Raw genomic sequence first — 26,604 nt, forward strand, 5'->3', positions numbered from 1 at the left:
CATCGAACATTGAGAAATATTATTTTAGGGTAAAAAATAAGTAAAATGGTGTCGGCATTGACGTTTGATGCGTACGATCGCAGTCGCGTTAAAAATCGCGTAAAATATTTCTTTTGTCGTCGCTAACCCGTTTTTCGATCTGGTTTTGTCTGCGAGTACTAAAATTTAATTACAAAACTAAACATGTCGTACAATTTCAGTTTTGAAGGTATTACGCGTCTCCGATGCTTCCGTTTCGTTGCCGGTGCGTTCCTGCAGTCGCGTTTTTTGTTCGCGTTTGCGTTTTATAACGTTCGGAAGCATGATAAATTCGCAAAACAAAATTTACATGTATAAAATATTTGTAGAAAATTCGTTTTTGTTGGCGATGTCAATATTTTGTTTGGTTTCAGCTCGTTATCGTTTAACGTTTTGTAGATTTTCCGCAAATCACCATTCGCGCACTGTAAAGCCGGTTAGGCGTTCCTAGACACTCCGAAGGTCTAATTAAGTTAATTTGCGTCTTAAACTCTATTTATTATCGCCTAAAAGTTTGTTATTTGCGTAATTATAAGTCGTAAATTACCGGTTGTTACAGTTGTTGTGTTAGAGATCTAGAGAGCAAGGAAGAGGGTGTTTGGTTTCAATTTTTGTGAATGGTAAAATGATGGAAAAATGATGTGATATGGTGTTATAATTTTCAAGATCTTTCATGTACCAAAAGTCTTCACATACCATACTTCTTTCTCCAAGGTTTTTCATGTGAATGGTAAAATGATGGAAAAATGATGTGATATGGTGTTATAATTTTCAAGATATTTCATGTACCAAATGTCTTCACATACCATACTTCTTTTTCCAAGGTTTTTCAAATTGTAGGTAAGGGTCTTGTTGGACCCATTATGACCGAATTGGGGGGTGGATGTTACGATTTTTTATAAGTTTAGATTATATAAAAGTTGTAAATTATATAAATGTTTAGGGGTTTAGAGAATTTAGGGGAATTCTTATACCATTAGTGTTGCGACAATATTTTTGACGCCAAAAGACGGCTAATTAGTTTACTAGTTTGTTAGTTTAGGAGTTGGAGTGGTAAAAATGCCACTTACTAGCTCGTTGGCGCAAAATCGGCGAAGTTGTGAATGTTGCTACGTAGTACCCGAAGCTTATATTTCGGATATCCCATTGATATCTCCAAGGTTATTTAGGGTGTAACATATTATTAACAAGTCATACGGACGTTAAACTGCTGAATTTTAGTGTCGCGGACATTTTATTTTCTTCAAATTTAGCGCGGAACAGACAAATCGTAATTATGGGCGTTTACCCAAAAGTTAAGGCGTTTTAGTATTTGGTGTCCCTAATTAGGGATTTCTATTTGTATTTCAACTATAAAGTGCGTTCATGCCATTCGTCACTCGCTCGGACAGTTTTCAGAACTTGCTGGCACGAATAGTGTGTTCCGGTGAATAATGTTTTCAGCATTTTGCCAACATATTTGGACATTTTTCATCTTTTGATAAGCACTTTCCGACATTTTTATAAAATTTTTTTCAACAACAAAAAAAACATAAGCCTCTCGTACGTGAAAAGATTTGAAGGAGCATGCAAGATCCTGTCGTTCCAATGTGCATAAGCCTTTCGTGCGATGTATTACCCGGTTTAAATCCAAAAGCTTAATAATACTTGGCCAAAATGAGTATGTAGCCCAACAATGACTTTCAAACTGTGGCCAACTAGACGTTTTAATCTCAGCCCAATCACCAAGTCTTGGCCCAAAATTGAACAGTCCAAAATATTCATGATAATAGCAGCCCAAAATCAAACTTGAGCAACCCAAATGAAAGATAACTCAGTCCATTATTCAATAATCTCGGATTCTCGGCACAAAAAAAAAATCTCGCTACACAATTCTTTGATTTAGAAACCCGATTTTTATTTTTTTTAAATATTTTTAATCTTTTTCTGTCTGTCCAATCACAATTAACCATCATATTATTTGGCATCTTTCTATTGTACCCCTTTTTTATTTATTTTTTTATTATTTTTTTTACAAAACTCATACTTTTGTCTAGGGCTGCAAACGAACCGACCGAATACGAACAAGAGCTTGTTCGTGTTCGTTTGTTAAGAAATATATGTGTTCGCGAACGTTCACGAACACTTATCGAACGAGATTTTATGTTCGTGCTCGTTTGTTAAGGAAATGAACTTGTTCGTGTTCATTTGTGTTTGTTTGTTAATTTTAGGCAACGAATGTTGACGAACACAAATGGGCACAAACTAATGTTCATGAACACAAATGGAAACAAACGAACACAAACAATCGTTCATAAACAGAACATATAATACACTGACACTTATTAGATATTTAATTTGTCGGAATTTTGAAGTATTTAAATATATATATATATATATATATATATATATATATATATATATATATATATATATATATATATATATATATAGGGGTAGGTTCATTTGAGAAGAATCTTCTTGAAAGAAGAAAAATAAATTAATCTAGACCCTATATTTTTTTGATCAATGGTTGGGAATTAAGATATCATTTTTATCCATTTTTAATTAATGCTTTAATTACTAAGGGTAATATAGACAATTTGATGTAGAATACTAATAAATATTTTAAAGAGTTACTTAAGTCTCATTAATGTCACCATAATTTTCTCTTTCACCACCATTAATGGGTTGGATCCTACACTAATTTTATTAGAAGTGACAATTATTTAAAAGTGTTGTGTCCTACACATATTTTATTATGAGTCGCAAAATTATTTAAAAGTTTTGGAGTCCTACACATTATGTACCCTACAGCGAAACATTGTTTTAATAGTGTAGGAAACGTTGAATATGTAAGATCATGTGCATGATTGTTTTTATTGTGTAAGGTGCACAAGTATTTTATAAGATAAACTCATTAAATGATTAGAGTTCATTAATTTGAATAGCAAAAATAAATAATAGACTCATTAAATGATTGGTCCAAATTACCTTTGTATCATTTATTCTTTTTATTCTTAATTTGTATACATATATATATATATACATACATATATATATATACATACATATATATATATATATATATATATATATATATATATATATATATATATATATATATATATATGGGGAAGGTTCATTTGAGAAGAAATTTAATGTGAGAAGAAAAAGAAGAAATGGCATAATGGTAAAACATTAAATAGTTTATAACTCCCCCCATTAATTATGTTATCTCTCATTAATAAAGCAAAAAACATTTTATTCCTACACATTTCAAAATTTATCCTACATATATCTTACACTTACCGAAATTTACCCTACGAATATCTAAATTTATCATACACATTTAAGAATTTATCATACACATACTAAAATTTATCCTACGCATGTCGAAAGTTGTCCTTTATCCTAAATTATTTTATCTTGAAAGAGTATATTTAAAAGTGAGTTACAATTTTAATTAATTAGCTAATTAATTACATTTAGAAATTTACCTATACGCCCTTATTAATAACAGTGAATACACATATTAAATGAAGTAAAATGGAGCATTTCTATTGGTTTAAAACTTATTCTTTTTATTCTTACAAAATTTATCTTCTCATTTGAACCCTCCACTATATATATATATATATATATAGAGTGGGGATCCTGCGGAAAGTGTGTTTTTCCTAGAAAGTCTAGGAAGCGATCTGGTTCATCCAATATGTGTGTTTAAGGGTTGAGATTAAATCAATGGCAATCTTGTAATATATGAGTTTAATTAATTGATTGTTTTAAATGAGTAGGGGAAATTTTGTCAATGACCGGATTTTAAATCAATAAAAAAAAAACTGTCAGGCAATCACAGCTCCTATTTTCACGCGAATTTCCCTCTCTCTCTAAAACCCACATTTGGAAACCCCAAAATCATACCAAATATACCTAAAATCATGGATGAAGATAAGAGATTTTCCTTGTTCAATATACGTAAGATCAAGCTGTCATTGTATTACGTGTTTTACAAAGCGATTACGGGAGTTAACACACTGACTTCAGAGTGTTAAAACACACTGACTTCAACCTCTCTGACTGGTAAAACACATCACCAAGAACATGCTGAGTGTTAAAACACACTGACTTCAAAGTGTTAAAACACACTGACTTCAACCTCTCTGACTGGTAAAACACATCACCAAGAACATGCTGACTTCAGAGTGTTAAAACACACTGACTTCAGAGTGTTAAACACACTGACTTCAGAGTGCTAAAACACACTGACTTCAACCTCTCTTACTGGTAAATCATTAAAACACATCACCAAGAACCTGATTATATATTGACTTCAAAGTGTTAAAACACACTGACTTCACCCTCTCTGACTGGTAAAACACATCACCAAGAACATGCTGATAGTTTTCCAGATAAACACATTGACTTCTAGATTTGAATTCGAAAACAACAAAAATTCCGAAAATCATGGAATGTTAGTTAATGAAAAATAAATTCCAAAAATAAAATTATAATGTGAAATTACATAGTTGCCCTTTTAGTTAAAATAACTCAATGCCACATGTCCAATTCTCATTGCTTCCTAGACTTTCTAGGAAAAATACACTTTCTACCCAACTCCTACTCTATAAATATATATATATATATATATATATATATATATATATATATATATATATATATATATATATATATATATATATATATATATATATATATATATATATATATATATATATTCATAGGGGGCCGCTAAAATGAAAACCATTCCCAGTTGTAAGAACCGCGAGAACTACTCTCCACCAATTAGATAATGACAACCAAAAGGGTAATATAGTCATTTACTCAAAACTATCAAATAATTTCTCTCTCCTCATTAAAGTCTTTATTTAATCAAAACCATCAAATCATCTCTCTCTCTTCATTAAATTCTCTTTTTAAAATATTTTCAATTTCTCTCTCTTCACATTTCTCTCTCCTCTTTTTGTTATTTTATAAAAAAGTTTTTGTAAAAAAAACGTAAAAAAGTTTTTGTAAAAAAATCTTAAAACCATAAAAAATGTTTACGTAAAAATGAAAAAAAGTTTAAAAACGTGTGTGTAAAAAAAGGTTTTTTGTAAAAAAAAAGGTTAAAATCGTAAAAAGTTTTCGTATAAATTTTTGTCTTTTGTAAAAAAAATGTTTATGAAAAAAAAATTGTTAAAAAATTTTTGGTAAAAAAAGTTTTTTGTAAAAAAAAGTTTAAAACTGTAAAAAACGTTTTCGTAAAAAGTTTTTAAAAACGTGTTTGTAAAAAAAGGTTAAACCGTAAAAAAATTTTATATAAATTTTTGTTCTTTGTTAAAAAGTTTTTGTAAAAAAAATTATAAAAAAGTGTTCTTTGTACAATTTTTTTTTGTAAAAAAAAGTTTAAAAACTTGTGTGTAAAAAACGGCACGTAAATACGGGATGAAAAAAGGGGGCGTAAAAAACGGTGCGTAAAAAACAGCACGTAAAAACGGGGTGTAAAAAACGGCGCGTAAAAACGGGACGTAAAAAAAGCTCGTAAAAAAACGGGTGATAAAACGACGCGTAAATACGGGGCGTTAAAAGTAGTCGTAAAGTGGTCGTAAAAAACGGCGCGTAAAAACAAAACGTAAAAAACGGCTCGTAAAAAAATCGGGTGATAAAACGGCGTGTAAAAAAAGGCGTAAAACGTTGCGTAAAAAACGGCGCGTTAAAAGTGGTCGTAAAAAACGGCGCGTTAAAAAGCCCAGCGTAAAAACGACGCGTTAAAAAAGACGCGTGAAAAAGGCCGGCGTAAAAAGGGCGCACAAAATAAAATTGTTTTGTTAAAAATCTGAATTTAAAAAGCTTTAATAAAAAAAATTCTATTTAAAAAATAAAAATTAATATATTAATACAAAAAATGCAATAAAAAATAAAAAAGACAAAAAGACAAAAAAAAGTAATTTTACTAAACTGCCCTTTTCCATTAAAATATTAAAAACATAATAAGACAAAAAGTACTTAATATTAATTTTAACCACTTTTAATCTTATCCATCCATCTTGTAGATCTAATGGTTAGAAAGTGGTTCTCTCGGTTCTTACAACTGGAGGTGGTTTTCATTTTAGCGGTCCCCTATATATATATATAGGGTTAGGATTATGTGACAAGCACTAAGCTAATTGAGAAACTTGAGAAGCATTCTGGACCACACATTTTTCCTAAGCTTTTCGTAATATACACATATGTATAGTTTAAAATTGACTATAAGATTTGACAATATACATATATGTATATAGTCAATTTTAAACTATACATATGTGTATATTACGAAAAGTCTAGGAAAATGTGTGCTTCAGAATTCTTCTCAAGTTTCTCAAATAGGGTGGACTTCTCTTAGGATCCCTACCCTATATATATATATATATATATATATATATATATATATATATAGGGAGAAGATCATGCGAGAACCACCTCTTATTGTGAGAACCGCGAGAACCAATGTGAACACACCAAAAATGCATAAAAATAGCTAAAAATCACACACAAAAATTTTTTTTGAATTTTTTAATATTTTTTATAAAAAAATCGCTACTTTTCGAAGCCAAAAAAAAAATTTTTTTTTTGGCTTCTAAATGTAGCGATTTTAACATGAAAAATATTAAAAAATTCAAAAAAAATTTTAGATTTTTTTTTAATTTTTCTAGGTTTTTTGGGGGGTTTAGTTTTTAGCATTTTAGCTTCGGGGGGGGAGGGGGGGGGGTTTAGGTTTTTAGGGGGTGGGGGGGTTAGTTTTTTTTTTTTTTTTTTTGGGGGGGGGGTTAGGTTTTTTTTTTTTGGGGGGGGGGGGGTTAGGTTTTTTTAGGTATTTTAGGTTGTGTTCACATTGGTTCTCAAGGTTCTCACAATAAGGGTGGTTCTCGCATGATCCACTCCCTATATATATATATATATATATATATATATATATATATATATATATATAAGCTAAAAATACAAATGAACTATCTAACACGTTACCGAACGTTCACGAACATAAATGAACCAACACGACCTCTGTTCATGTTTGTTCACTTAACTAAACGAACGACATTTCTTGTTCGTGTTCGTTTGTTTAATAAACGAACTTCCCGCCAAACGGTTCGCCAAACGTTTGGTTCATTTGCAGCCCTACTTTTGTCAAAAGATTGATCGTCACTTATAAAGACTCTCTTTACAGTTTACAACACCAAACCACCTTTAAAGACCTTCACCTTTTTCGACACTTATCCGTCGCTAATAACACTTTCTCAACACAAATCCTCTTATTTTCTTGACACACATAATTTGTCACTAATAAACTTTCTTATCATCTTCTCTAATTTCTCAGTTATAACATATCTGCAACCTTTTCACTCCTGCTTTAGCTATAACGAATCACCACCATCATCATCTTTCTATCTCAGATTTTGTCTTTTTGGTTTTTTTGTTTTTTTTTTTATTTCAGATCTAAAAGCCGAGTTAATTGCTATTTTAGTCCTTGAGGTTTGTCCAAATTTGCCATTTTTGTCCAAATAGTTTTTTTTTCACTTTTAGGTCCCTGACTTTTCACTTTTGTTGCCATTTTGATCACATACCCTAACTTCATCCAAAAACCTCATTTTTAACCAGGGGTTTTTTAGGAATTTTCATTTTAAATTTTTTCAATTGCCATTTTGATCCAATTCTAAAAAATCAAAAAAATTTTAAAAATCCAAAAAATTCGAAAAAATCAAAAAAATTCTAAAAAATAAACATCATAAAAATAAAAAAAATTATAAAAAATCAAAAAATTATAAAAAATCAAAAAATTCTAAAAAGTCAAAAAAATTCTAAAAAATCAAAAGAATTCTAAAAAATAAAAAAAAATTCTAAAAAACAAAAAAAATCCAAAAAATAAAAAAAAATCTAAAAAATCAAACAAACATGGATAAATGGATTTCTGCCGCTTTTTTAGAGTTTTTATTTTTTTACGATGTTAGATTCTCTGTTTTTTTAAATGGATATATGGATTTCTGCCGTTAATCTGCTTAGAGACGGAAGCAAAAGAGGTAAGGAGTCCATGACCTCTGTGTTGAACCCTTTGATTATAAAAAAATAAAACTTTATAATCAATTTTTTAACAGTAAAACTAACTTCCATTATAACCAAAGACAATATAAATCAAAGTACAGCAAGATGCTGAATGAAAATAAAACTTTATAACTACCATGCTTCACCATTATACCACTTCTCCAAAGTGAGTGAATCTAATAATTACATTATGTTACATGTTTCACCATCTTACCACTTCTCCAAACTTTATAATTTTTTTTTTGAACGGCTAATTTCTTTAATCCCTTGTTTCATCATCTTACCACTTCACTATTTTAGAGTTTTTTTGATATTTTTAGATTTGTTTTTGATTTTTTAGAATTCCTTTGATTTTTTAGAATTTTTTGGATTTTTTAGCAATTTTTTGATTTTTTAGAAATTTTTTAATTTTTTAGAATTTTTTAATTTTTTAGATTTTTTAGAATTTTTTGATTTTTTTGATTTTTTAGAATTTTTTTTATTTTTAGAATTTTTCTAATTTTTAGAATTTTTATTTATTTTTATGATTTTTTTATTTTTTAGATTTTTTTGGATTTTTAGAATTTTTTTTATTTTTTAGAATTGGATCAAAATGGCAATTGAAAAGATTTAAAATGAAAATCTCCAAAATACCTTTGAATAAAAATAGGGTTTTCGGATGAAGTTAGGGTATGTGATCAAAATGGCAACAAAATGGAAAACTCAGGGACCCAGAGGCGAAAAAAAACTATTTGGACTAAAATGACAAATTTAGACAAACCTCAGGGACTAAAATGAAAATTTAACCAAACTTCTTTACTAACAAAACCCAATCGTCACTTATATCTTTTGTCACTACACCAATTCTTCTTCAATCGAAAACCTGCAATTCTATTTCTTTTTTCTTTGTCAAATCACATGGAAACACATTGAATCAGTTTGAAATATACAAACAATTCACCGAAAGTAGTCAAAACTGTCCGAAATTAACCGAAATTCGATTCGATTACACCGAAACTCGTCCGATTTCGCACATGATTACACGCAGAGCTTCCCGAGCTCTGATACCACTTCTGAGTTCAGGAACGGTTCGTTACGAACGCAAGTTCTACGATGAATTCGGTTTAATGTGTGAAATCCGTAATCGTTACAGGAATGTAAATAACAACACTAATACCCATGGCATTATAGCCTAGTGATATTGGGGGTGGGATAAGGCTTATGACCATTAGGTCATGGGTTCGATTCTCACAAAGGGGGTTTTCTCAGATTTATTGGGTTTCCTCCTGAATTGGTGTTTAGGCATTATTGCCTAGTGGAGATGGATATGATCGGGTGGTTCTGCTGGTGGCACGATGATACTCCAGTAGTCCGTCAGTGATCCAAATTTGCCGTTCAAAAAAAAAAAAAAAAAAAAAATACGACCTAATCTCGGCTTAATCCGTATGAGTTCTTGATCTTTTGAGCTTGTGCAGACTTGTCTACTCTTGAACGAAGGTATATATAGTAGCAGATCCCATTCGTGCGTATGTAAAATATTTCTGTCCGTGCGATTGTGATCTTTCCATAGTACGAGTATATTATTTCCATGCATGTTACTTCCTTTTCCCATGCACATTGACTTTATGTTCTGAATGTTTCTTGGGATGACTTATATGTTGTCATCATGATGGAGGATGATGACATCGCTCCCAAACGTACCTGCACTCTTCGTATCCTGTCGTATCGAAACATAGCGTATCCTAATGCTACCTAACGAAACCTAGCGAAACCTCTGTCCGATATTTTACAGACTCAAGATACTAGACATTATATACAATTAGATTTCTATCTATGTCCACACAGATAGTGCACAAACAGTTTGATAAAAAGAGTTCAAATTCATATTCTGACAGTGATGAAAGCTTTCACAAGCACTACATCCAGAAATCAGGAAATAACTTGTGTGATCCTAATGTGATTATGTACAAAATGCTTGGATCAGATAAGTTATATTCCGATTCAGAATTTCCGCTTCAGAATGTCAACATGGATAAAGTTGAGAAAGTTTTCAAATTGTTTGAAGTTAAGTTGTCTGAAATTGACACTTTGTCAAGTGGTCAAAGGGGTTGACTACGGGAATTTTTTGTGGGGAGATAAAATAGAAAATAAGGTTGAAAAAGAAAAAGGGTTTATGGTCCTAATGCATCAATCATATACTTACTTGGATTAGTCGGTAAGGACCGAGAATATATTGTCTTGTCAAGTTCTAGATTTGTAAGAACCATGCAGGCTATTCACACAAGAAATGAAAAATGAGCATTTAGTATGGATATGATATTGGATGTTTATTAAAGGCTCATTACTCACAATTTTGTGGGAAGGGGGTAAAAAATGTAAAAATGTGAAAATATTTCTTTTTATCATGGCATTATTGGTTGTAAATTTGTAAAAACTTGAATTTTTAGGACTTGGTTTTCTAACTTGAAGTATAAACAAGACAAAACAAAATAAAAAAAAAATACTTTTGAAAAAGATTTGGGATGTTTTAGCGGTTCCAAGTAGAGTTTGTGTAATGCTTGTTTTAGGACAAACAAATTCAGGTTCACCCCTCCCCCCCCCCCACTTAAATTACACATTGTCCTCAATATGTCAAAAATTGGTCAGATTTGATTAAATGTGTAAATGTGGGTTAAAAACAACAAAAAAATTTCAGAAACTGGCTATTGGACACGGAGGCATGTTAGGTAGGCACGACCCCGTGTAAAAAGTGCCGGTATTGAAAATTTACAGAAGATGGGCAGGGGGTCGTGCCTAAGAGGTACGGCCCCGTGTGACAGGTCCAGAAACAAAATTGTTTCTACAGTGTAGTGGCACGGGGGCGTGCTTACCTCACACAGCCTCGTGCTGAACTTACTGTAATGAAGATTTCGAGGCGGAGGAAGTTGTTTCTGTTAGTGGGTTCCTGGTTAAAGATCCTTTGGCTGGTTCGAATCCCCTTTGGAGTGCGTTTTACTCCTTACAAAGAAAAAACTTAAACAAAAGCATTAAATTTAAACTCAATCTTAAACATGATTGTCCTTTAAAAAAGGAAGCCATACTTTTGAAAGTTGAACAAGTATGTTTAAGTAAACTACTTTTATTAATTCACAGTCCATGGAATGCCTCCATGGTGCGCCACGTTTATAAGGGTCCTTGGCTAGACCAACCGTATTGGGTGGTTATAGCTCGTCTTCCAACAAGGGGCCGTCATTGCTTATTGGATATTTCATATCGAGATTAAAGCTCCGTTTGGCCCCAACTTTAGTGGGAAGATTATGGTGTTTATGTTTGAGCAAAGTTTGATGGGTTTTCGTGAATGGTTGTCCCAACATGAGTGGAGCATCATCTATGATGATAAATCCGGTTGGTACAATTGTTTGGTGCATTTGAATGAGAACGTCCTCAATAGTGTGTTTAGTTTTTTCGATTAGCCAAGAGGATAGGAATTTTGATTGGAAGGAAATCACCAATACCTAATCTTTCAAATACGTAGCTAGGCATTATATTAACACAATGATATTTATCTATTGAAATATTACTAATATAGATGTTTTGAATAAAACATGTTACCGGTTTTATGTTCAATTCAATTTGTACATCTTATGTTAGTGAAATTTGATCTTTAGTTAAATTAACACTTGCCATTTCTTTGATGTTAGGATTAGTGTTTAACTCTTTTAAAAACTTAGCATGAGATGGTATTAAACTATGATTTTCAAAAGAAGGTTGTAAAATATGTATTTCTTGGAGGTTTTGTTGTCCCTCTTTGAAATTTACCTTTGCAGACTTACCTTCCTTGTGACTTGGTTTGGTTTTTTCATCTTCATGCGTAGGCTTTTCTTTAAGTGGTTCCTCTTCTTGCGACTTTTAAGGTTTTACCTCTTTGTCGATTACCTTTTTGGTACAAATGGTCTCTTCTTTTGCACGAGATTGCTTGAACAAGAATTCTAAGTTCTTGAGACTTTGTATGAGGCTTTTGGCTTCGAGGACGATTATAGGTGGTGTCTCGTATGTTACAAACGCTGGAGTGTCCCAATCAAAGCTTGATTTTGGAAGCACAAACCTTGGTTCCTCATACGCCGTGTATGAGGTTGATGGTTGTAAGTGGTAACAATTTTGTACCGAATGGGATTCACCGCATATGGTATAATATGGTTCCTCGTAATCATCATAATAGTAGTAGTCATAATCTCCCATGTAATAATCCACTATTTGGATAATACCCATAAGATTACGTCTCTCGAGAAAGAAAGAATTTTTTTAACACAAAAGGTTAGCATGGCCCCGTGTTTAGGACTATGTTTTATCTGATACTAGGCGTTTTTAACACAGCCCCGTGTCAGACGTGGCACGGCCCCGTGTGAGCCTTCTATGAAGAAGTTATTTTTGTTGATTTTCAACTACTGTAAGTTAGACACGGCCCCGTGTTTGATCAGACACGACCTCTTGCTGAACCTGCAGAAAGTAGAGAAAATGCAGAAAAAAGAAAAAACCTAAAAAGAAAAAAATAAAGAAGATTTAAAATGATTAGGCCGTCGATTTTAAACTTTCTTAAATCCTTGTGTCCCCGGAAGCGACGCCAAAACTTGACGTGTGTCGGAGTGTGTACGGATTTTCACTATATTTTTAAGTACTTTTTACTCTTTTATCAAGCTTTACATTTATAAAACACGGTATAACACTATCGCTCTCTGCAACACGCTAAGGAAAGTGCACCCATTGTTGGCGTAGTATTGTTATGGTAAGATACCAAGGTCGTCCAAGGACACAAGAACTTCTAATACTGGGTTATCATCAACGTTTAATCGACCCAAATTTTGAGAAAAGGTTTTTAAACAAGTAAAAATAAAGAAAGAAACTTAAGTAATAAAAGGAACAAATAATCAAGAAAGAATCACTTGGTTCCGACTCATCTTTTATGTATCCTTTGATGATTTCCGCACTTTGGGTTTTTTAAGAGATTTTCTTAGTTATAGTGGCATGTCCCTCTTTTGGAGGCCACGCTACCCTTAGCCATATTGGTCTGAGTCAGTAGGGATACAGTCCCGCAAGGCCGGAATATTGAAAGATAATTAAGTAAGTGATTAATGCAAAATGTGGAATGTCCCTCTTTTGGAGGCAACGCTACCCTCGGTCATATTGGTCTGAGTCAGCTGGGATATAGTCCCGCAAGACCGGTTTAATGTTTTAATAGTAGTTTATTTACAAGGGATTCAAGCCATTCTTACTACCCCCGATTTGATGTTATCTGCCTCAAAGGAAGTCCTAATAAGCTTGAATTAAGTCCTCGCAGGATCTATACACTGAACTAGGCAAGAACTTTACCAAAACCACCCTTCTAACCCCCTTCCAGGCAGTTAACGTGCTTTATATAGACCGTAAACACACGAATGAGTGAATCAATAAAACATCAAGATATGATAAATTAAAATTCACTTTCAATATAAAAACTAGTTATTGAAATCACTAATACATACCCAATTAAAAAGTGACCAAAGGTTGGAAATCAAAAGTAATACATAAAAGATTTTTCTTCACCAAGTGATGTAAGAGAAAGCTCTTACTATCAATCTTGGATCCTGAAACTACTACCCACTCTAACTCTAATGATTGTGGTGGAAGATGATGGTGTTGTGGTGGTGGAAGTGAGAGAAATAGTTTGCGAAGGGATGAGTTGCAAGTGAACCAAGCACCTCTATTTATAGCTGAAAACAGTGGGTTTACACGGCCATGTGCCTGGTAGGTGTAACATCCGTATTAATTTAATATGAATTTACTACTAAATACGCATTTAGTTTGCGTAAAATACGGGTTAACAAAAAGTTTTTACGTTCAATATTCTTACATGATTAGAGTATTTAGGATTAAAACCCCTACTATTTTAAAACATACAAAAGTGACGACAAGAGTTACATGTTGGCATTTAGTTAAAACAAATTATATTAACGTGGAAGCTTCAAAAGTGTTGTGTTCGGTTCTTTGACATATTGCTTGATCGCCATCCGGAGTATCGCCAATATTACCTAACATCAAAACCAACTTAAATGTTAGTTTTGACAACATATAAACAAGTATAATCAAGTTCCAATATCAAACAATGAAAATAAAAATAAAATTTCCAAAATCATGCCTCCCGCGTGTCGCGGAAGGCGTCCTTTAACCTGTCGCGTGTCGCGCCCCAACTATGGGATCCTGTCGCGTGTCGCAGGGAAACAGGTTTTCCAGCGGGTCCGGTTCCTGGACTTGCATATTTGCCCAGCACTAAATTTTCCAACAATTTCAACTTTAAAAGTTGTTAGTGCACTTACGTCTGTCGACTACGTCTTACATCGAGTCTTAGAGATGAAGAGATCAGACATGGCACGGAAACCTAGAAATACATGTTTGTAATAGGTCCGCTTTTATGTACACTTCTAGGTTCGCTTTTATGTCAGTGTCTTGATTAGGTTCGCTTATTGGTCATGCTGCTAGGTCCGCTTTTATGTCATGATGTAGGTTCGCTTATACGTGCATGTATGTATAAGCGAACCAGGCTTGTCTATATATAGTGGAGCGAACCAAACACATAGTGACGGTGTAATTTTCCGGTTGAGCCACGAAGTGCTGCCGAAGTGCTGTCAAACCTTGTAATCGTGCAATTGATCAATAAAACAGCAATATTAAAGTGAATCAAGCTAGAATAGCACCAAATCATTAGTTTCCGCCTCTTGATTTGGATAGGAATTTCTCTGATCGACTCAAACAGGGCCGAGAACGATCCTACAAGTGGTATCAGAGCTCAAGTTTAGGAGTTCTTGCCATTTTAGCTGCATTTCTTCTGATTTTCTACACTTTCTTCACTTTTTCAAAATTTTTCACGGTAAAATTGGCTCAAAATCACATAGTGCACTCGGAATCATGAACTAATAAACCCTTGAAGTTTTCAGATTTAAAATCAACCTAGAAAGTGAATTTTTAGGAGGTTCGCTCGAACGTACTCGTACAAAAAGTGACGTCAGCAAGTTCACTGGTTCGCTTTTATAGCTTCTTTGGGACAGGTTCGCTAATAAGTTCAAAGGTGGTTCGCTTTTGTGACAGATCTCCATAGGTCCGCTCGAACTGCAATTCTGGTTCGCTCGAAGTCCAATATCTTGTCCGCTTTTAAGTCACATACGAGATCCGCTTTTGTGAACATTACTGGTTCGCTTTTGGGTCACATTAGTTGAAGTTCGCTTTTAGTGACAGTTGAGATCCACTCACATAACAATAGTGTGGTTCGCTTTTAAGACACCTTATTGGTCCGCTTATAGTATCAGCTTGTTTGGTTCGCTTTTGGAACAAGTACAGATTCGCTTTTGTGACAGTTTGCCTATTTGAACAGTGTGCCTAAATTTGAAAGTTGTGAACAATGGATACTGAATTTTATAACGCTTTTGCAACCCCGACCTCGATTACTCAGAATGCTTTGATTGAAAATGAAACCGGAACATCTCAGAAACCACCCAAACTCATGGATATTGATGACTATAACGTGTGGTCTGAACGTTTTGGAAATTGGGTCGAGGCTTATCATCTAGATGCGTGGGAACACACTGAAGAGCCATATGTTAAGCCCACGAAGAACGAGGCTGATAAAAAGAAACATCGGGATGAGAAATTGATGGTGAGTCTGCTTCAGCAAGCTATAAAAGAAGATATTTTGATACTGCTTCAACATGATGGAACTGCACATTCGATTTGGACAGAGCTGGAAGCAAAGTTTACTGGAAGTGACGATATGCTCAGGAATAAGATGTCTCTCATGAAAAAGGAATTTGATTTATTTAGGGGATTGAAAAATGAAAGTACCAACCAAATAATTGATAGATATTGTAACTTGGTGAGAAATACGACGAAACTTGGTGTTAAGAAAGATACTGATGAGTTGATTGAAAAACTTGTAGATGCACTACCATATGAAACATGGGGAACATTTCTGATGATGCTGCGGTCAAACAAAACAAGTTATAAAAACATGACACTGGGAGATTTTATCAAGCATCTGGAAGCTCAGGAGATGGAGCAGAGGAAGATTGCTAGGATGAAGAACTATGATGGAGAACAGGATATCAGTTTGTACTACAAGAGTGGTGCTACTGATTCTACAAAGTATTCTCCAAAGATCGAAACTGCTTACAGTGTTAAAGATTCTTCTGAGAAGAAGGCATCTCAAGGATCAAACAGCACAAGATTTTCATCTTACGATCCTAACATCTCTGTAGCAAAGAATGGTAGAAAACTTCAGTGTAACATTGTGTTAAGCCTTGAAAATGATCAAGACTACACTGAAGAAATTGCAAAAAATCAAATGTCTTTGTTAGGGATGATTTTAGAGTCTTATAGTTGCTTTGTTGCAGGAAAGATCGGAAATCCAATGCTTACGAAAGAGGATTACGATCAAATCGATGCTGAGGAAATGGAATTGATGGATATCAAATGGTGTATGGCGAGTGTGATGAGACGTGCTGAAAAGTTTAAACAAATTACAGGCCGTGATGATTTTCGTGATGCAAACGTTTCAACTTTGGGTTTTGATAAATCTAAAGTTACGTGTTTTCGTTGCAGAGAGAAGGGGCATTTCAAGAGGGAGTGCAAAAACCGTGAAGCTACCGGAGCCCAGAATCCTTTCGGAAACAACGACTATCACAAGAAGGCCATCTATTATCAAATCACACCACCAGTACAGCAACAGGCACAAACAGCTCATGGGAGAGATATGGTTGATAAAAGGGCATGTGTTGTTAGTCAGGGAAAATATGATAATTTTACCTGGGAAAAGTATCTTCCGAAAGACAGCAAAGTGTGTTTGGCTGAACAAGATGATGAGAAGTTGGCTGAAGGTTTTATCTGGGATGATTTTTGTCCGGATCAAGATCTCATGACCAAAGAGATGTCCAAAAACACTTCTCATGCTTTCTTTGCTAATGCTTATGATTTGAAATGTGCAGAAAGGTGCAGAAAAGTCATAGAAGCTGCTGAAGAAAGACGAAGGAAGAACAAAGAAGAGGAAGAAGAGGAAGAGCGATTAAAAGCTGAAGCTAAAGCTAAGAAAAGGAGAAGAGCTGAATTCTTACAACATAACAGGACAGTCAATGAGGTTCCTGAATTTGAAGTGAAAATTGACGCTGAACCAGTCATAGTCCCAGAAAAGTGCATGAACTGTGATTCGCTGATCAAGCAGAACAATGAGTTGTTGCACAATATTCACAAATTGAAAGAATCGTATGATACGATGAACAGAGAAATTAACAAGTATACAGATTCGAGTGGTGAACAAGCTGTGGCGATGAACACACTGAAAGTAGCATATCTTAGACAGCTTGATGATGCGAACTTTCATATTAAGAAATGTGTTGATCTCGAGTTGAAGCTGGAAACACAAAAGATAGAAACTGAGAAAGTTAAGAAATTATTAGATAGTTACTCATGTTCTTCTTTTGTTGTTGACAGGATTTATCCCGTGGTGGAAAATTTGAAGACGTTCGAAGAAGTGAAGACGCCTGAAGAAGAAAAATCTGTGACAGAAGATGAAGAAAAGTTAAAGACTTCTGGTAAGAAATCCAGTGTGGTCTATAACAGATGTCCGCCCCCGGTCGAAAATGGATATTCACCTCGAAATCCAAATTCTGAAAGAGTCAATAAAGTAATCAATTTGCAATGGGAGTCTGGGCCGTCGGATAACTTGCCAGAAAGTATTGATATCACATATACGTCATCAGACACTGATCATGAGTCAAAGTTGATAAAAAGTGTGGTCGATCAGGTGTTAGATAAAGATGACAATGAGGTGTCAAAACTGGAGTCAAAACCCGAGTCAAAGTCTGGGTCAAATGCGTCAAAGCCGACATGCAAAAAGGACAAACGGATTTATGATAAAGAATTTTTACTTTCGAAATCTAATTTGAATGATGAATCGGTCAAAGTGGCATATACTTTGAAAGGTTCTGACAAATTATATTCTGACGAGAGTTTTCCAATAAGAAGTGTCAGAATTGAAATGATTCAAAAGGTTTTCAAAATAACAGAAATAAATATTTCTGAAATTAAAGATTTAAATCTTAATGGAAAACCTAAACCATACACTTCAAGAGATCAACAAAGAATCAACAAGAAAATGGGTTACAATTATGGTTACGGTTTCCCTCAAAAACCAAACCATAATCGTAATTTCAAAAAGAAAGGTCTTGGTTTTGTCCCACCGAAAAACTATAAAAATGAGAAAATGTATAAACCAAAAACTATGTTTGTTTCAGAGAAAACGTCAGAGGCTGAAAAAGAAGAATCATTCAGTAGACAGACAAATCAGGAATTCCTTGCCAAGAAGCAAGAAGAACTGAAGAAGAATGAAGTTCCAAAGAAAATTGAAAAGAGAACCTGTTTTCAATGCAAAATAGCTGGTCATGTGGCAAAGGATTGTCCGAAGACATTCAAGCCAAAACAGGAGGTCTCTGGGAAAATGAAAGAAAAAGTTGTTGAAAAGACTGAATTGTCAACCCGGAAGTTCACTGGCTTTGAAAATTCAACTTTTGAAAAAGGAGAATGTTCAAAGAATGCTTCAAAAAGGAAAGAAAATGTGCCAAATCAGAAATGGGTTGTGAAAGGTTCAGGTAATAGTTCTGGTGATGAATCTGATTCCATAAAATCAGAGGAGCCACGTGTTGAGAAAAAAGTTGAAAAGAAAATTGCGATAGTGGACGATGTGAATTTTCCGCCACTGAATGCTAAAAATTACAAATCTAAAATCGGAAAAGTTGAAATTTCAAATCAATTTTATTCTGACAAGAAGAAATTTGATGTTGAAAAAGCTTTCAATGGAAATGTAAAACGTATCTTTGGAAAAATGGTCAATGGTAAGGCCAAAAGCATCGAAGATTTTTATACTTCCAAAGGACGTGTTTACAAGCCTGTTGATAGTAAAGATAAAGAAGATGTTGTTACACCCATGGAAGGTCAGGCTTGGGTGGATATATTTTTCAAAGAATAAAAACCTGACTTGCCGGAGATCCCAAGTTGATATCGTGGATCATGAATCGGCATCCTTCTAAATCTGTGTTTGAGGTTTTGCAGGACTTGCCGGAACTCCCAGGTTTGTAAGCGAGGAGTAGGAATCGGCACCTTGAGAATTCAACCAAAAGATGGTAATTGGTTGAAAAACAGGTTTGAATAGCTTAATTGCTAAACCTACAAGTGGTTAAATCAAGGTCATTAAATTGAACTTGAGATTAACTATCATTCATAAGATTGGTGAAACAATGTGATGATTTGAACCCCAATTTTACAAGTGGTAAAAACAATCAAACTCATTTTCCGGAAAAACCATTCTGATTAAAATAAACTTAAGTGTTTTGAAATCATTATGGGAAAATAGTTTGTTGTGAGGGGGAGTTCTGATTGTTTAAGCCAAACGGATGGAGAATTGAAGTGTTTCGATATCAGTTGTCATGTTCTGTACAGTTTGTTTTCAATTTTCTTTAGATGTATTTGAATTTTAGGGGGAGTAAGAATTTTTAGAAAATCCAAAAACATGATAAAATTGAAAAATGAGTTTTTGTTGCATAAAAGAGGAAATGATAGTACATCAGTGAACTATCACAGCACGCTAAAGAATTGGAATGTTTAAAAGTTGATAAACAATCTTACTGCGGATGTGTCAGTAGATTTTCGCTCATTTAGTAAATTGAAACGAGATATAAACCTAAGCAAGTTTGAATGAAGCTTAATTTGTGGGTAACTATTCTTGGATATATGGGTAACCCCCGAAATCTTGTTTGAAAGGTCCCGTATTCTGAGATACTAGGTCTTTATACTCAGTGATATCTGGGGTATTATTCCGGGACTTCTGCTGTATGGAAATACTGACCTAGTCTCCGAATAATACTTTCTGCTAAAAGCTTTGAAACATAAGCTCGCCATCAGCAATCTGATTAAACAATAAAATTGATAATCTTTGCTGTTGTAATAAAAGATCCTCTAAAGGGGACCCACCAAAAGTCGAGCCGTCATCTCTCTGCTGAACGGAAGTTCTGACCTGAGCTCTCACGGTTTCGCATCTACCCCTTTACAGATATCATCTGTGGTATACTCACCTGTAAGACTGAATATTTGGGATCTGGATACGGGAGTATATTCAAGTGGAGTGATACACAATTAAGTTTTAGTTTCTAAAACATTAATATCGTATCTCGAATCAGTTGAAATTTGTGTGAAAATTTAAGTGGACAAACATACTGACAATCTAGGTAAATTGTTTAGAACTTAATATGTAATCAAGCTTAACGGTGTTTGTGATCTGTTTTTTAACTGATATGATCCTCTTGCACAATCTCACAAAAATATTGTCTGTAAATAGTTGTTTTCTGCGTTTTTACTTTCATTCAGAAAAATCAAAAAGATTTTTGGTGTGTTTTAGCATAAATTTTGAAAAAGTCAAAAAGATTTTCGACAACTGATGTTGAGATACTGATTTTCGAAATTCAAAGTGCTAAACTTGAAGAATTGGTTTGGGAGAGTGTATGTGAAGATGGTAAATTTGTTTGACATAGTTTATCAACATAGTTCCTGAATTGTTGGAAAGTTTTAATTTTTGAAGAAACTTATGGTTGGATAGAGATTGTGCAGGACTTGAACCAGATATTGATCCTGAGAGAGAATAGAGTCAGGTATTGATCTGGAACTTGATGGGAGCCTGTTAATGATCTTGATTTGAAGAATGAAGATGTGAATTCCAGACTAAGATCCCAGCTATTTGAGAGGGGGAGTCTGAAGACACCGTGTCAACATTCGAGAGAGAGGAGTTTGTTGATGATGAAGAAAGAGAACGAGGATTCTTGAAACGACAGATATTTCAGAGGCAGATTGTCGACTGATGAAGATTGTAGATTGACATGTGCGAAGACTCTATGAAGACTCCGTCAACATCCGAGGGGGAGTCTGTTAGTGCACTTACGTCTGTCGACTACGTCTTACATCGAGTCTTAGAGATGAAGAGATCAGACATGGCACGGAAACCTAGAAATACATGTTTGTAATAGGTCCGCTTTTATGTACACTTCTAGGTTCGCTTTTGTGACACCTGTGTCACTCCAACCATCAAACAAATGCCAAACCAAGGAAATATTGTATTTCATACTTGGGATTTGTATAAATATGTGTATGCTTTGCACATATCAATTCTTGTTCAATTTCATACTCTACAACGCTTTCTGGAGAATTATACGCAAACTGGTGCATAAACGTACTCAGTTTAATGCGAAAAATACTCCGGGAGACCATCATACACTTAACATACCTTAAATAACCTTTACATAACTTAGAAATAAGTTTTGAAGGCTTTGGTATGGCAAAAACAAGTTAATTCGCTTACAGGGACTAAACTTGACAAACTGCGAAAGTATACCAATTTGAACTGTAACGAACATTCCGGAACATGTCCATAAGTTAAACATACCATATATATCCTTTACATAGCTTAGAAATAGGCTTTGAGGGGTTTGGTATGCTAAAACAAACTTTTGGATCATTCAGGGGCTAAAAGTGTCAAAAAGTGCACAAGTTTGCACTTTCGCGCATAACCTACGTTCTGAATACATCCGGACATCCGAAAATTTATGTAAGCATTATAATATTATGCCTTAGTGTTTGGCATGAGAAAAATCCATTCGTCGCGTCATTTGGATCATCTTTCGCGCTTATGCGCATTCCGTCGTAATTAAGCGAACATCGCGATCGTACGGCCAAACGAACCGACATCCGGAATATTTTTGAGCATATTTCAAGTCCCCTACACTTTAACTTCATCTTAGAGCCTTGAAATGAGGTTAACGGGGCTTAAACGTGCCAAAAATGGGCCAAAATACGTGTTTCTGAAGTGCAGGGACCAAAATTGAAAATTCTGGTCTGGGAACCTTAGGCGGGGCGCGTAAGGATTTGCCAAATCCTTAGGCGGGCCGCGTGAACATGTCTGACAGAAAGATTTTGCATTTAATGCAGAATCTGGCCTTTCGTTCGATCAAGGGGCGATGCCTTTTCACTCAACGAAGAGCCAAGGGTCAAGTTCACTGAACTTATCCACTTGGACACATGTACGCACGAGATCAAGGCACGATATTCGATAAAACGATCCTAACGGTTCCACTTTTCCTATAAATACCCCCCCCCCCCTTTAGTGTAAAATTCACAAAATCAGATCTTAGAGCTCTAAGTTGAAACCATTGTTTCATACCTGAGCTATTTGGTCTTGATTAGCACTCGGGGACCCTCCGTAAGTCTTCTTTCGCTCTTTTATTCGCTTTTCGAGTCCGAAAGTCAACGTTTTGTTGACTTTCTGCATTGACCAGCTTTTGGTCAATGTGAAGTTCATGAAACTTCATAACGTGAGCGTGATCACGATGGTTATGGTCCATAGTGACCATACCTACTGATTACCACGTTATCTAGGCTCAGTGACGAGTCGTAGTTTCGGCCAAAATGCGCATTCTTGCGTATTTTGTAACCAAACTACTCGTGGGCATCAAAGCCGTTTGTTTTGATGCCAAACCTGTTTCTAAACTTAGTTAAGCATGTTCTAACATGCTTAGCTCGTCACTTTTAGTTTAGTGCTTATATAGGGTCGTAAGGTAAGCGATTTAAACCATCGCTTATACTTTCGAACCCGACCCATTTGGTCGGTCATTAGGACCCGACCAAACACATTAGGTGACCATAGCTATAACCTTCCGAGGTTATACCTTGTGGTCACGATGTTAGGTGTTCCAAACGCGTTCTACGCGAACGACGCGTAAGGTAGCATAAGCTACCTAAACAGGTCGTAATGGACCGTAAGCACTTAGGAATAGTTTCATTTTAGTATGTAGGCTTTGTTAAACCATGTTACACGAGTCTCCATACTCGTTTGGTTTTCAAACCCGCGTACTGTCCGATCCTTCCGATTTGGTCCGGTATATTAACATAAGCTACCTATTAGGTGCCGTTGATATTCCGTGATTTTTAGCATTATCTGGTTATTATACAAGGAACTCAAAGCAATCTCAGGTGAGTACATTGAACCCCATCTTTTACATGTTTTCGAGGAGTCAATGTGAGTACATTGAACCCCTCTTTTACTGTTTTCAACTGTTTTGGGGTGAAGCATGTGTACCTATCTGTTATTTTCATGATTTCAAAGTATAATTGATTATACATGTTAGTATTTATCTTTTGACAAACAAAATGACTATCTATGGTTTAAACACTGATTTCTCAAGGACTACAAAAGTAATTGTTGGAATAGTACTTATTTTGTTCACCAGACCGATTGGTAGTATGATATAGCGCTATAGGACTAGACACCCCATTCCTGTTGTCATGGAATGTCTGAAACCAATTCGTTTCTCCATCCAAATAGGGATTTCCTTTGTGGTATCCCTATAGTCTCAAAGGTGTAGTTTGATGCACCAGGTCTGAATGAATTCTTAAATCGCACCTTTAAAGTATATTTTGATATACTCCCAAAAAGTATAGTTTGATATACTCTCATGTGTGGTGTTGTACAGAACCAACATATATTTTGTAATCATCCAAAGCATATTGTGATATGTTACTTACATAACTAAAACATAGTTTAATATGTTATTTATCACATCCAAAGCATATACTGATATGTTAGTTACAAAACTAAAACATGGTTTAATATGTTATTTATAAATCCAAGGTATACTTGTAATATACTACTGAAAACTATTATTTTGAACAACTAAAGTATATTTAATATACTATCTATCAAACGATTTGGTTTTGGTTAGTGTTTAGATAACGGAACGAGTGTAATGTGATGAAAACATGGTAGATACGCCGCTGGTACTTCTTATATATAAGTGTTTTCATTGCATTACATACCGTGGCGTTATTTAGCACACTTGAGTTAACAATATTGGAACTGAAATATATTTTAATATATTACTTATTCAACTTTCTTAAAACCAAGGTATATTTTATATATACCATAAACGTTGTATTAAAACATTGTTTTTCAAACAACTTAACTTATACAAACTCATTTTACATGGTTATTCAGTTAACCCTACATTATTCTCTTATTTATACATATCATCTGATCCTATCGTTTTTCAAATGATTTACAAGACAAAGCAAATTTACAAAGTTCATGACTAAACATTTTCTCAAACATAAGTCATGAACTTCGTTTTCACAAAACCTATGTATCTCACAGGCATTTTTATGCTGACGTACCTATTTTTACACATGTTTCAGGTGCTGTCTTGAGATGATTGTTGATGCATGCTACATTTAGGATGGACTCGTGCCTTAGCAACTTTAAAACTTGGAAGATCATAGTTGTACTTATGTGATTGTAATAGAACAACGAGTTCATTTAATCAATAAAAAAATATTTAAATTTCCATGTGTTATGAAACAATGATTCTGTTACAACACTCCCCGACGTTTCCGCCACGTTTTGTTGTACCACGTGGTCGGGGTGTGACAGAAAAGTTGGTATCAGAGCTCATGGTTATAGGGAATTAGGTTATTAGTAATGCTTTGACCTAGTCTATAACCTTCCTAGGACCCTAACGCGAGTTTACTTGCGTTTAGTCATAAAACAACACCGTCACCTATCCTTAGGCGACGACCGCAACAAGAACATAAATTTCAAAACCGCTTTGAAAACTAATCATCTGTTCTAGGATGATTGATTACTAGGTTTTGAACCCTCTGTTATAAGGTTTTGAACCCCTTTGAATTTTCAAAACTCTCGTCAAAGTTGGTCTAAATATTGTGAACACATGCAAACTGGAAGGGTGGGTGCCTGTACCCTGAGTTTTCTGTCTAAGGCTAGAGTGTTCGTACAAATCCACATAATCGGACCAGTCACTCTTACCTGGGAACTCTTGGGGTGAGTGTCCACTTATAGGCGAGCATGTCTTCGCGATACATTATTTTGACCTATTTGCTTTGATTAATCACCAGGTCGTTTGTTGCTTTGTAGTAACAGACAGACGGCCACTATCATTGCTTTCATCAGATTCGTTTCATCTCATTCTTTTCGTCTAATTCTCTCACTCGTTTCCTCTCATGTTTCCTCTTTTAGAATGCCTCCTCGACGTGACAATCAGATGGCGAATGCCGAACTGGCGGAAATCATCGCGCAACAAATGGCTGCTGCCTTCCCAATTCTTTATGCTCAAATAACTCAAGCCATCAACAACAACAACAATGCTCCATGCAATTTCAAGATTTTTAACTCAGCTAAACCGCTCAAGTTCAATGGTTCTGAGGGAGCAACTGGGCTTCTTCAATGGTTCGAGAGCATTGAGAATACTTTCCGTCACGTTCAGTGTCCTGAAAATCGCAAGGTCGAGTTTTCTTCGAGTGTGTTTCAGAAGAGGGCTCTTACATGGTGGAACGGGGTTATGAGAGACCGCGGTGCAGAGGTTGCATTAGCACAGACTTGGGCCGAGCTTAGGGCTCTTATGATGAAGGAGTTCTGTCCTCGTCATGAGCTTAGGGCTCTAGAAAGGGAATTTGATGATTTAAAGCAAGACAGTGGGGAACATCGAGCCTATACTGATCGCTATGAGGAATTGAGCTTGTTATGCCCTACTATGGTTACGCCTCTGGATAAGGCGATTGAGAAATACATTGATGGGCTTCCTGACGTAGTTCAGGACATCGTTACTGGCAGCAACCCTACTACTGTCAGACAAGCCATTGAATTGGCTGCCACTCTGACTGAATCCCAAATCAGGAAGCGCAAGCTGTTTCGGAAGGGCGACTTAAGACCATCTGACAAGACTGCTCATGTGGAAACAAAGGAAGAAAGTGTTGAGGTGCCCAAGAAGAAAAAGCGCAAAGCCTCTCAAAGCTACGCTGTAACTGCTCAAGACAAACAAGTTGCACCAAACCAGCCAACACAACCTCGTAAAAGACAAAACTATGTTGGTACTGCACCGTTGTGCAACAAATGCAACCGTCATCATCTAGAGCAAGAGCAGTGTCACAAATGTACCCACTGTGGGCGGTTGGGACATTTGATCAATGTTTGTCGTTATGCAAATCAAGCTGCTGCAAACCCTGCTGCTGTTCAAGCACGGTTCCCTCCAGGGTCATGTTATAACTGTGGTGACCTTACCCACTACAGGAACAATTGCCCAAGGCTTGTTAACATACCTCCAGCGCATGGACGAGTGTTCAACATCAATGAGGCAAACATGAACAATGATGCAGCAGTGAACAATTAGTGTTTTGTATTACCTTAGTTGCTATCTTTTTACACTTCAAGACAATTCCGTTGTTACATAAATAAAGATTTGTTGTTTTTATTTCTGCAAAATTTATGCGTTTGTGTGAATGCTTGATGCAACTTTATGATGTCAACCCAAAGACAAACTACTCGTATGGTTCTGTCATATTATGATCACTTGTGATCTCCCCAAGAACCTTAAACTCTCGTTTCTTTTAAGAAACAAAGTCAAACACTTATTGAGAATCCCTCTATCTTTATAGATAGATCTT

This window comes from Helianthus annuus, chromosome 12 (genome assembly GCF_002127325.2).
Source record: "Helianthus annuus cultivar XRQ/B chromosome 12, HanXRQr2.0-SUNRISE, whole genome shotgun sequence".
Classification (NCBI taxonomy): Eukaryota; Viridiplantae; Streptophyta; class Magnoliopsida; order Asterales; family Asteraceae; genus Helianthus; species Helianthus annuus.